Source organism: Pinus tabuliformis, chromosome 1_1 (genome assembly GCF_031772625.1).
Source record: "Pinus tabuliformis cultivar Carrire ecotype Pingquan chromosome 1_1, CPIR1, whole genome shotgun sequence".
Taxonomy (NCBI): domain Eukaryota; kingdom Viridiplantae; phylum Streptophyta; class Pinopsida; order Pinales; family Pinaceae; genus Pinus; species Pinus tabuliformis.
This window is the reverse complement of record NC_142297.1, coordinates 674,855,740-674,866,831: the sequence shown is the minus strand read 5'-3', so window position 1 is coordinate 674,866,831 and position 11,092 is coordinate 674,855,740. Positions and strand designations below refer to the sequence as shown.

The following is an 11,092-nucleotide window of genomic DNA, read 5'->3' as shown; positions in this document are numbered from 1 at the left end:
ATCAATCAGAAAATTAACTTATTAATTTTGATGCTTTTTTGTTTTTTTTTTTTTTTTTCCTGAAATGGTTTTGGTTTAAACCTTTGTTGATGTTTATGACATGTCTTTTGGCTGTTCTGTATAGTTTTTCAGTGCTATATGTCATGATCTGGCTTGTGTTGTTGTATATGTTTCTTTATGGACCTTCGGTACTGTATATGTCCTCGATGTTTCTATCGTGGCTGCTCCATGAGCCACCCTTTTGTATCTTTTGATGTTTTTATATTGTCTCAATATAATACAATGATGCTTTTTCTCTCTCTGAAAAAAAACTTATTAAATACTATCAAAGATATTGGGAGAATATTTTATGAGAGATTTGTATATTCAAAACACATTTTGAATATAAAAAATTCAAAATCTTAGAGAAATTTTTATTACCAAATGTCAAAAAGTTCTATGAATTTTTGTTGACAAATATAACATTTTTTTCATTACTATTGTTTATAGCTACTTCAATAAACATGCTTATTTTGGAATAAGACTTCTAAAATTTTAAATTAACTATCAAATGTTTTACAATATTCCTAATAATATATAAAAATTAATGGTTGAAGTTTATCTCCAAAGTAATTTTGTACTTTTTATTCTTTTAATGAAATTGATTACTTAATAAAACTCTATATGAACAAATGTCATATGAAGTGGCTAATGGTTTTTTTGGGCATGTGGTATTATTGATAAGCTTTGGTATTGTAACAAAGCCTAGTTACAAAGTTGGGGTAAATTTCCATGAAAAGTGGGGGTAAATTTCTATGATTAAGAATCTTGTTCCATGTTTTTTTTAAATGTATATATGTTTAACTTATATGCTCATTATTTTTATAATTAATAATAATTTAAAATAATGTTATAATTTAATTTGTTTTTATGATTTTTTATTTTTATTTTGCATGAGATGTATAATGAAGTAAATGTTTTAATGTTCATTATGGATTGACGCCTATCCTTATTTACCATCATTTAAATAATTTATACCAGTAGGGATCCATCTTAACTCCAGATCTATCCACACTCGAGAGGGATCAAAGGTGCAAACCTTTCCTCAAGTTTTGTACTAAAAAAGAGATTTGCACCTTGAGAGATTTGATCCCTTTGGGGGCTTGATAGATCCAGGTTAAGATGGATCTAGGCTAGTTTTAAATTTATATTGTGTTTATACATAATAATTAGATTGATTTTTAAATAGGGCTGAAATTAAATTAAAAATGTTAAATGTTAAACATTACGTTCAGGTTTACATTTAACTTTACATTTACATGTTTACGTTTTTACGTGAGATCCTGAACATTTAACTTTACATTTACATGTTTATGTTTTTACGTGAGATCTACCCCATATTGTGCTGTAGAGCGCCTCTGGTGCAAACTGCATTAGCTATTATGTCATTATTATGGGAATATGAGTGAACTACACAAACAATTTGGGAATATGAGTGAACTACACAAACAATTTATGTTGGTTATTATTAGAGTTATTTACATTTACGTTTTTACGTGAGATCTACCCCATATAAGTGAACTACACAAACAATTTATGTTGGTTATTATTAGAGTTATTTACATTTACGTTTTTACGTGAGATCTACCCCATATTGGGCTGTAGAGCGCCTCTGGTGCAACTGCATTAGCTATTATGTCATTATTATGGGAATATGAGTGAACTACACAAACAATTTATGTTGGTTATTATTAGAGTTATTTACATTTACGTTTTTACGTGAGATCTACCCCATATGAGTGAACTACACAAACAATTTATGTTGGTTATTATTAGAGTTATTTACATTTACGTTTTTACGTGAGATCTACCCCATATTGGGCTGTAGAGCGCATTAGCTATTATGTCATTATTATGGGAATATGAGTGAACTACACAAACAATTTATGTTGGTTATTATTAGAGTTATTTTTAAGTGTGATTTTTAAAAAAGTTTTCTGTTTATTTTCCAATCTAATTTGTCTAGAATCCCACAATGATTCACTGAAATCACAAGTTTGATGAGCGAACTTTGCACAATCGAAATACCCTAGAAATTTTTTAGGGTGTTGAATCTATCTAGACAATTAAAAAACTAGTGTATACAACACAAATCAAGATTTCACCATCAAATTTTTTTGCCCATTCCAATTAGAAATCCACCAAAAACTCCAAAAAATCACACTTGAGAACTCCCTTACCATTTACATTTTTAATTGAAACACAAAAATAATTTAATAACATTATATTATTCATGACTTCAAACTTTTGCGATTCATAATACTTTGATATAAGTTTTTCTAAATTCATCATACTTAACAATTTTTTTTATAATTCATACTATTTTAATATAATTCTTTTAAATTCATCATACTTAACAATTTTTTTTATAATTCATACTATTTTAATATAATTCTTTTAAATTCATCACTTTTAACAATTTTGAGTTGACTTTTCCAATCAACTATTGAGATTTTCTTCTTCATCATTATCCTCAACAAATTGACTAGTTCCAAACATCTACTCATACTGAAACTTACTAAACTTAATGACTCCAAATTAACTACATCAAAACATTATATTAATTTTTAAAATTCCATCACAGTTTTGGACGTAATTTTTTTAAAATTGCAACTTCGATTTTTTACTACAATTACAAATATGAAATACATAAATTAAGATGGGACCAAAATCTATATATCAGGTTTATAAAGTTTTATTATCAAAATCTCGATTATTCATCACCATCACCAAATTTCATCAGGTAAAGCCTTTCAACATCCCTCTCCATGACCCATCCACGACCATTGAAAATCTGCATTCTTCTCGTTCCGCCACCACCTCCGTGAGCGAACTGAGTACTTTTCGCAATTGCGTGGACTTTACCTAACAATCAGTACTCGCAGATTTGGAGAGTGTAGTATATACATTTAATATCGCCCTACGCTTTTCAAGCTTGACCGGAGATATAGAGTATATATACTCTCAGATTGTAATTGGTTGGGCCGAGGTTTTGCTGCGAGTTCACCGCAATTAGCCCGATTCTCAGTGCACTTCAGTATTGGCTTAGAAGATGTACCACGAGTATGAGCTCCACTCAGGCTGAGAATTGCGTGTTTTCTGTCAACTAAAAAGGTAGAGTCCATAAAAAGGGCGTTGAGCGCAGGAATTCTCGTGCTGGGACATTGTTTTGATTTATTTGGAGAGAAAACAGAATTGAAGGGCGATGGTTAAGCCCTGAATGGACTTAAGTGTCAAGGACTATTATGTTAAGATTTAAGGGTCGCGGGAAGGAGCATCGATGCCGAGACGGATAAAGTCTGCAGAAAATGGCGAACCCACACAAGGGTTTGAACGGAACAGGAAACCCTCGGCCGTTAAGGGTTTGAATAATAGTAATAATAATAATAAGAAGAGTGCGGTTCAGAGGCTTTATGAGCTCTGCGTTGAGACGTTTTCGCCTCCAGGGCCGGTGGCTTCACCGGAGGCGATTGAAAATCTGCGGTCTTTCTTAGGTAAGTTGTGTTTTTCTTGGGGTTTGATTTTCTGCTAACGTAAAGGATCTCGGAACTTAGAACCCTAAAAATGGTGTAGGGTTATTTTAATTTATTGTGCAAGCCTTCTTGCACTGCGAGAAGCTATGTGGGCGATTCACTAACTCTAGGCGTGTGCCGGTGTAGTATGGGTGCATTGAATATGTGGACACTAGCACAGACCTGTCTAAACCCGGACGTGACATAAACCCCGGAGGTTGCGTATTTCGAGTTCAGACAAATGGCCGACATATGAAATATTGGAACTCGAGATATGCGACCTTGAACTTTCTAATCTCAAGGTGCATAGCAGAGCCGTACTCAATTTTTTCACTCTTTATAAGTCTGTGCACTTGTGCATATGTCCGACAGTTTTCATGTCTTTATTTGTCTCACTGCAGTTATTTGCAATGCTATCTTATAGCTGCTTATCCTGATAAAGCTCCAGGTTATGAATAGTCGTGGCTTGTATTCTCTTTTATTCGTATGATCTCCTATGCCACGTGGAAGTCAATTGTATGGAAGCGTTTCCTAATAAATCCGTTCTCCCCCCTTATTAAGTCCATCGGAACTCTGTAGTTAAGGTGTGCTTGGGGTCTTGGGCTACAACAATTCTGGAATGAGTGATCTCCGGGGAAAACCTATATTTAAGCTTTGTCCGGTGATTCCATCCTTCCCCTGTTTTAGCCCATCAGAACGGTGTAGTTAAGTAGTTAAGTTTAATTGGCTAGAGTAATACTGTGATGGGTGCCCAACTAGCGATGGGGAGAACGCACGGATCTATGTTTAAGCTCCGAGCTTTTGCCAGCTGAAGATCAATTTCGACTCGTCCAAGCCACGGTGAGATCTTGATTGGGTAATAACCACGGAGGTATGAACTCTGAGCTTTGCCAATTCAATCTCAATTTGCTGATTTTTCATTGGCTCTATGTTTAAGCCCTAAGCTTTGCCAGCTCAAGGTCAATTTGCTCATATTTTGTGGCTGCTAGGTGCACGTATTGTTAACTAGGGCGATCATGAGGATCAGGCAATAGAATATGATTTTGAGCTGGCAAGGTCAGGGTTGAAACATAACTCTGCGCGTTCACCCCATTGAGAACGTGGTTGGGTAATAGGCACGGAGTTAAAATTTGGCCCTGAGCTTTGCCCGTTCAAAGTCATTTGCTAACCCTTTAGTGGACAATAAGTGCATAAAATTTTGTATTATGTGATGCACAGCCCCTGCTTGCGTCCAGAATTAAGATTCCAATTTCCTTTATAAGCTTTTCCATAAGACTGTCATCTTAGTAGGCAACCTTTCACACACTATGTGTAGAACGTGGGCCTTTATCCTGTTTGAAATCTCTTTTCTGTATCGCTTGGATGGTGTGTGAGTAATAAATGCTGGGAATTTCTTAAAAGATTAATGTTTGCCTGACAACTTTCAGGTCTTGAAACCGAGTCTTGCGGTTTTGTACCCGGTATGGTTGAATTGGAGACAGAGAAGTTTGCAGATTTCATTAAAAGAGAATCAAGGCGAGCCATGCTTCTGTGTTGGGGTTTGTGTTGTTTGTAAGGATAAACATTCCGCACGATTGAAATTTTTCTTACCCAGTTTTCAATTGCATTTTGCATTGGTGCTATACAACTCATGCCTTTACCTCTTGGTTGGGGTTAATTGTTGTTTATGAAAGTAAAGATTCTGCAGGATTCAATTCTCGTTTCCAAAGTCATCTTCTGTACTACAATGCCATCTAGACTGCATTCCCTTCTTTAGCCGCTTGAGTGGGAGAGATTCTTTGTATTGTCTTTATGCAGTTGAGTGTCCAAACACAGTGGTAATACATTTTTAATTCTCCATCTCCAGTGCTCTCTGCTATCTGTATTTTTTCTTTATACTCCGTGGCCATCTAGAATGTCTTTCCTTTTGTAAAACTCCTGAGTGAAAGAGAATCTTGCCCCTATGTGGTACAAGAATTTAAAGGCACTGGTAATACTGATTTGTTGGGTTGCTGGTTTTGCTCTGCTCCACATCTGCTACTTGATAAGTCCACGGAAGTTGAACTTCCGAGGTTTGCTGGGCTCAAAGACTTTACTAGTTTGTCTGGGACCTTCATTGTGCATGGTTTGGATGAATTGTTTGGGTCAGAGATTGTGGTAATGATTATAATATATTGTTGTTGCAACATGTGTGGAATTTGATCTTTGACTTTGACCCTTACTGCCTGTATGTGGACATGCGACTTTATTATCCTTTTTCCTTTCCTTCTTTTAATGTGAATCTACAAGACTACAACGTATAGGAGACCTTCTTTTAATGTGAATCTACAAGACTGCAACGTATAGGAGACTCTTTAGAGTATTTCTGGTTGCTAACCAGAGTTTTGCCCTCTTTTAAGATTAAAAGATTCAATTACGACTACAATTCTTGTTAGATATAGGATGAAGGTCATTGTTCTACTCCGCAATTTTATGGGAGAACCACCAGCTCAAGCTTTTCTTGTACATAAATTGAATTAGATGCCGGCTCAATTGGGACTGAAATTTGTTATTTTAGGTCAGGCTGACTAGATGTTGATCTGATATAACCAGATCGATTCTACAATAGACTGACTTGGTTAGCATTTGTAATCATTGTGAATGTTCGTCTTAACTCTGTTTTCTGGGTGGAAGTTTTTAGGCATTTTTATGTTTGAGTTTATGGGAACTTGCTTTGAGAAACATTCCCGAGGTAGGGAGCTGTGGTTCATAATATGAGCTATTTTGGCTTTTAGAGGTAAGGGGCTAGGGAGCTGTGGTGCATAACATGAGCTATTTTGGCTTAGAGGTAAGGGGCTTTGGTGCATAACATGAGCAATATTTGGCTTTTGTGCTGGTAATGATTATAATATATTGTTATTGTTATGTTGCCAGGAAACGTGGGTTCGGGGACGGGTGCGGGGACGGGAACGGGTACGTCATTGTTTGAAACAGGGTGCGTGGGTTCGTCGGGGGTATATTATAATTTATATATATAATATATAAATATTATATTTTGTACATTATAATATATATGAATTTGCATATTTTCAACTTTAAACAAGAAAACTAAAATATTTATGATTTAAACGTTAAATATTTAAACATGCACATCATCGAACATTAAACATTCACAATGAAATTTCAAAATTTCTAGTTTGATATTAAGTGCAAATTGGAGTTTACATATTAATAAGAATCATGATATATGTCCATTGTCATACTACATTGAAAATTTGTCTTAAGACATCTCCAAACATTTAAAATACTAAAATAAAAATATCTAATAGTGAACAATGGCTTCCTCAAGCCATGTCATCAGCATCACTCAGATCTTCAGTTAACATGCTCTCCAGGTAGGGATCACTCTCATCTTGAGTCTCTTGCTCATCCATAGCAGCTGGAGGTAGCGCAATAAGGCCATCTAGTTGTATCTCCTCGCCCACACACATAGCATTATTTGTATATCGGTCCTATCTCTTGAAAGGACCCTCCTTATATCCAGGGTCTTTTCGAGATATGGGACGAAGTGTGCTATGAACGCACACTAAGTTCTCTGCCTTCTTTGAGCCCAACATATTTCTCTCTACTAAATGGATAAAGGCATAAGTACTCCAATTCCTCTCGCAAGATGAAGAACTAACTACCTAGAATATTAGGGGAAGCCCATTAAATTAATTAAAAACTAAAAAATAAAAACTAAAATGCACCCCAAAGAACCCAAAAGAACCTGATTTTGGGGTTCCAAGTACCCATCATCAGGGTTCTCCGTACTTGTCAAGACAAAAGAACCCAATTTTTTTTAATGAAGAACCCGGTTCTTCATAGAAGAACCTGGTTCTTATGGGTTCTTCTCAGAAGCACCCAAACCCGAATCTGGTACTTGGGGACGAGAATCCGGGACGGGTTCGAGAACCCCACCCCGGGTTCGGGAACCCATGCAACATAGTGTTATTGCAACATGTGTGGAATTTTATCTTTGACTTTGACCTTATTGCTTGTATGTGGACATGCGACTTTATTATCCTTTTTCCTTTCCTTCTTGTAATGTGAATCTACAAGACTACCACATATAGGAGACTGTTTAGAGTGTTTCTGGTTGCTAACTAGAGCTTTGCCCTGTTTTAAGATTAAAAGATTCAATTACCTCTACAATTCTTGTTAGATATAGGATGAAGGTCATTGCTCTACTCCGCAATTTTATGGGAGACCCGCCAGCTCAAGCTTTTCTATATAATTGTATATAAATTGAATTAGATGCCGGCCCTGTTATTTTAGGTCAGGTTGACTAGATGTTGATCTTATATAACCAGATTATACAATAGACTGACTTGGTTATCATTTGTAATCATTGTGAATGTTCGTTTTAACTCTGTTTTCTGGGTGGAAGTTTCAAGGCATTTTCTGTTTTCTGGGTGGAAGTTTTAAGGCATTTTTATGTTTGACTTTATGGGAACTTGCTTTGAGAAACGTTCCCCGAGGTAGGGAGCTGTGGTTCATAATATGAGCTACTTTGGCTTTTAGAGGTAAGGTGTGGTGCATAACATGAGTTATTTGAGTTATTTTAGTTTAGAGGTAAGGGGCTAGGGAGCTGTGGTGCATAACATGAGCTGTATTTGGCTTCTGTGCTGGGTCAGAGGGGTATCTATTCTGCCAAAATCGTTCAGGACTTGCTCCCAGTTTCATTCCTTGTTTGAAATATGCCAGTTTGGTTGAAAAACCACAGTGAGAATTGAACCCTGATAGTCTGTTCAGTATTCCTTCAACCTCACCAATGAACCAAGGCCCTGTTGCATTCTTGGTGGAAGGTTGCATGTCTATGAGATGATGTTTTTTCTGTTTTCGAGCATTTTGTTGCTGATGTTAGCAGCTATATTGATATTGAGCATACATGCATTTTTATTCCATGCAATGGTTGAATACAGGGCATTTGGATATCTTCTGTTCCGTTGGTATTATTGGGGCACATGATTCATCATAAGTTCCATGGGAGTGAAAAGCAAGACTATTTTGATATTATTTTATGCCAATTATATATCTCAATTTATTGAATATTTCGCAAAAATGCTTTATTGCTTGCTAATTATTATCAATCTAGTTTAGTGATGCTTATATGTATTGTTGTGCATTGTGTGGTGCGATTGTATGGTTTTGTTCATAGGCATGAAAATGGGTGTATTGACTTTTGACTAATGTCATTTTTGCGTCCAGATACGATTAAACCTGCAGACGTGGGACTTAAAGAAGTTGTGTCAATACCGGATTCTGGCAATGACCTTGTTGGACGAGCAAATATGCGAAAGGGCCAATGCTCGGGCAGTAAAAGAGCTGGATTTGGATTTGCACCACCCATCACATACGTGCATGTTTATCAATGTGATAGCTTTTCGGTGCGTAAGTAAATGTGTAGCACTATCGTGACCTATTTTCAGATGCACATTATTCATTTATCTCCTTTTATTTCTTAGCCATTACAAGTGACTGATTAGGCTCTGACATTACATGTCGAGCAATGCAGGATTATCATTCTGAATGTTTAGAGGATACTTTTCTGATTTGTTTGTTAATTTTCTAGTAGCTGAGTTTGGTATGTTGTTTCATCAACAGATAGGTATTTTTTGTATGCCACCATCAGCTGTTCTTCCACTTCACAATCATCCTGGAATGACTGTCTTGAGCAAGCTTCTTTATGGTTCAATGCATTTAAAATCTTATGATTGTGTTAATCCCACAGATGTGGAAATAAGTTGCTGCCCACCACAGGGTGAGCGCTATTCTTGCTACTCTTTGGGTACTTAGACTCTGTCTTTCGGGTTTGCTTTATGAGATGCATGGTTTTGTCCGCAAAAACATTCGTGTAGTTATATTTTCACTATGAGAAATAATGGCCTTTTATTACTTCTGTTTTCTCATGCAGCGAAGCTAGCAAAAACAAAGGTCAACACAATATATAAAGCACCTTGTGAATCTTCTGTACTCTCCCCAACAACTGGAGGTAACATACATTCTTTGACAGCAGTGACATCATGTGCTGTACTTGATGTCCTTGCTCCTCCTTATTCAGAGAAGGATGGCCGACATTGCACTTATTATCGTGCCCATCCTTGCTCGGGGCTTCCTGGTAATTCAAGTCCTTTCTCTAATCCTTTTGGATGTTGCATGATTTTTCTTTGATATATCATGGATATATGTTCAGGTCAAAATGCTGTATTAGCTGACACCTAAGTCGCTTGGTTCGAGATTTTATTAAGGTTTAAATTCTGTGACATGGTATTTCGAAAAATATCACGAGTGCAAAAGTGAGGATAAAATATGCGATTAAGTTTTGGAAGATGTATAATTCAAAATTCGAGGCACTAACGAATAATATTTGACATTTATGAATGAATTCAAATGTAATTAAATTTATCTGGCAAACAGGTTCAAACCTTATTCGATTTCAATTGAATCAAATACATTTGTCAAACATAAGGAAATCTATGTTGGTTCGTGATGTCTGCTGAATTTCAATGATTTTGCTTAAAAGTTGGGTTACAGTGACCAAGGTTGACACCGCTCACTATATATTTCGTGCTTTTCAGAAAATGGTAATACACAATCCAATGATGATCAAAATTATACGTGGTTGGAGGAGATCGAGACGCCAGATGAATTTTTTATTAGAGGGGGAAATATCTGGGCCCAAAAATAGAGGCTCGGTGATTCTATAATGCTGCTCCCTTTGAGGTATTATTTGTGCTTGGAAGAGGATATATGGTTCAAATCTCTTCATATCAATGGATTGTTTTTCAGTCCATTGAAGAAAATTCTGCTTGCAAGTCCTGAAGTCCTCAACACAGGCGACTTGTGTTCATTAGGCTGCTGGGAGACATTTTGCTTCTCTTATAGAATTCTAAGTGGTTCTGTATGTTAATATAGAACATTTATAGATATGAGGTATTTTTCAGCCGTTGATAATTGTAATTAGAAATTATTGCAAAACAACGGTTGATGCTCGTGTTGTCTCTTGCTCAAATTGGATTATGTTATGGTTGCAGAAGCACATCAATGGCTCTCTTTTGCTAGTAGAACACAAATAGTTCTTCAGATAATTGAGAAAGTTTACTTACTGAGATCATGAGTGTTTCACAGCATTCTGTTCAGTTGTGGCTGCTTTGAAGTATTTGCATTGTGAGCGTTAAAGAGATGCATCATGTTGCTGAACTGTAAATTAATTTGAATATGCTTTTTCCGTCTGGGAAAGTTCAATAGGACCCTACGAGAGCAGGAATTGGAATCATGGACTAAAACAAAACAGTCTGCTAGAAACAATTCTGAAACAACCATTTCTTCCTTGGAAATGTTCTTTCAAATATAATTAGACTGAGAGACGGAAGTAGTTTTTAGGGTATGCCAATAGTTTTTTGTTGTGCATCATGTAAATAGTTTGTGATTGGTGTTATTTTTAATTAATAAATTATACCTCAAACATAGAGCCATGACAAGAAAAGGAAGTTGCTATCAAACATTACATGTGAAAATTTGTTTTTTCACAGTAATTAGAA

General features: G+C 36.0%; 1 pseudogene across 1 annotated transcript; it reads left to right on the top strand.

The window, feature by feature from the left end:
* Positions 1 to 2,804: 2,804 nt before the first annotated feature.
* Positions 2,805 to 10,665, top strand: LOC149215211 (plant cysteine oxidase 4-like; annotated as a pseudogene). Its single transcript, XR_016251015.1, has 6 exons — positions 2,805 to 3,533; positions 4,979 to 5,089; positions 8,760 to 8,938; positions 9,156 to 9,312; positions 9,466 to 9,669; positions 10,130 to 10,665. The product of XR_016251015.1 is annotated as a plant cysteine oxidase 4-like (transcript).
* Positions 10,666 to 11,092: the final 427 nt, after the last annotated feature.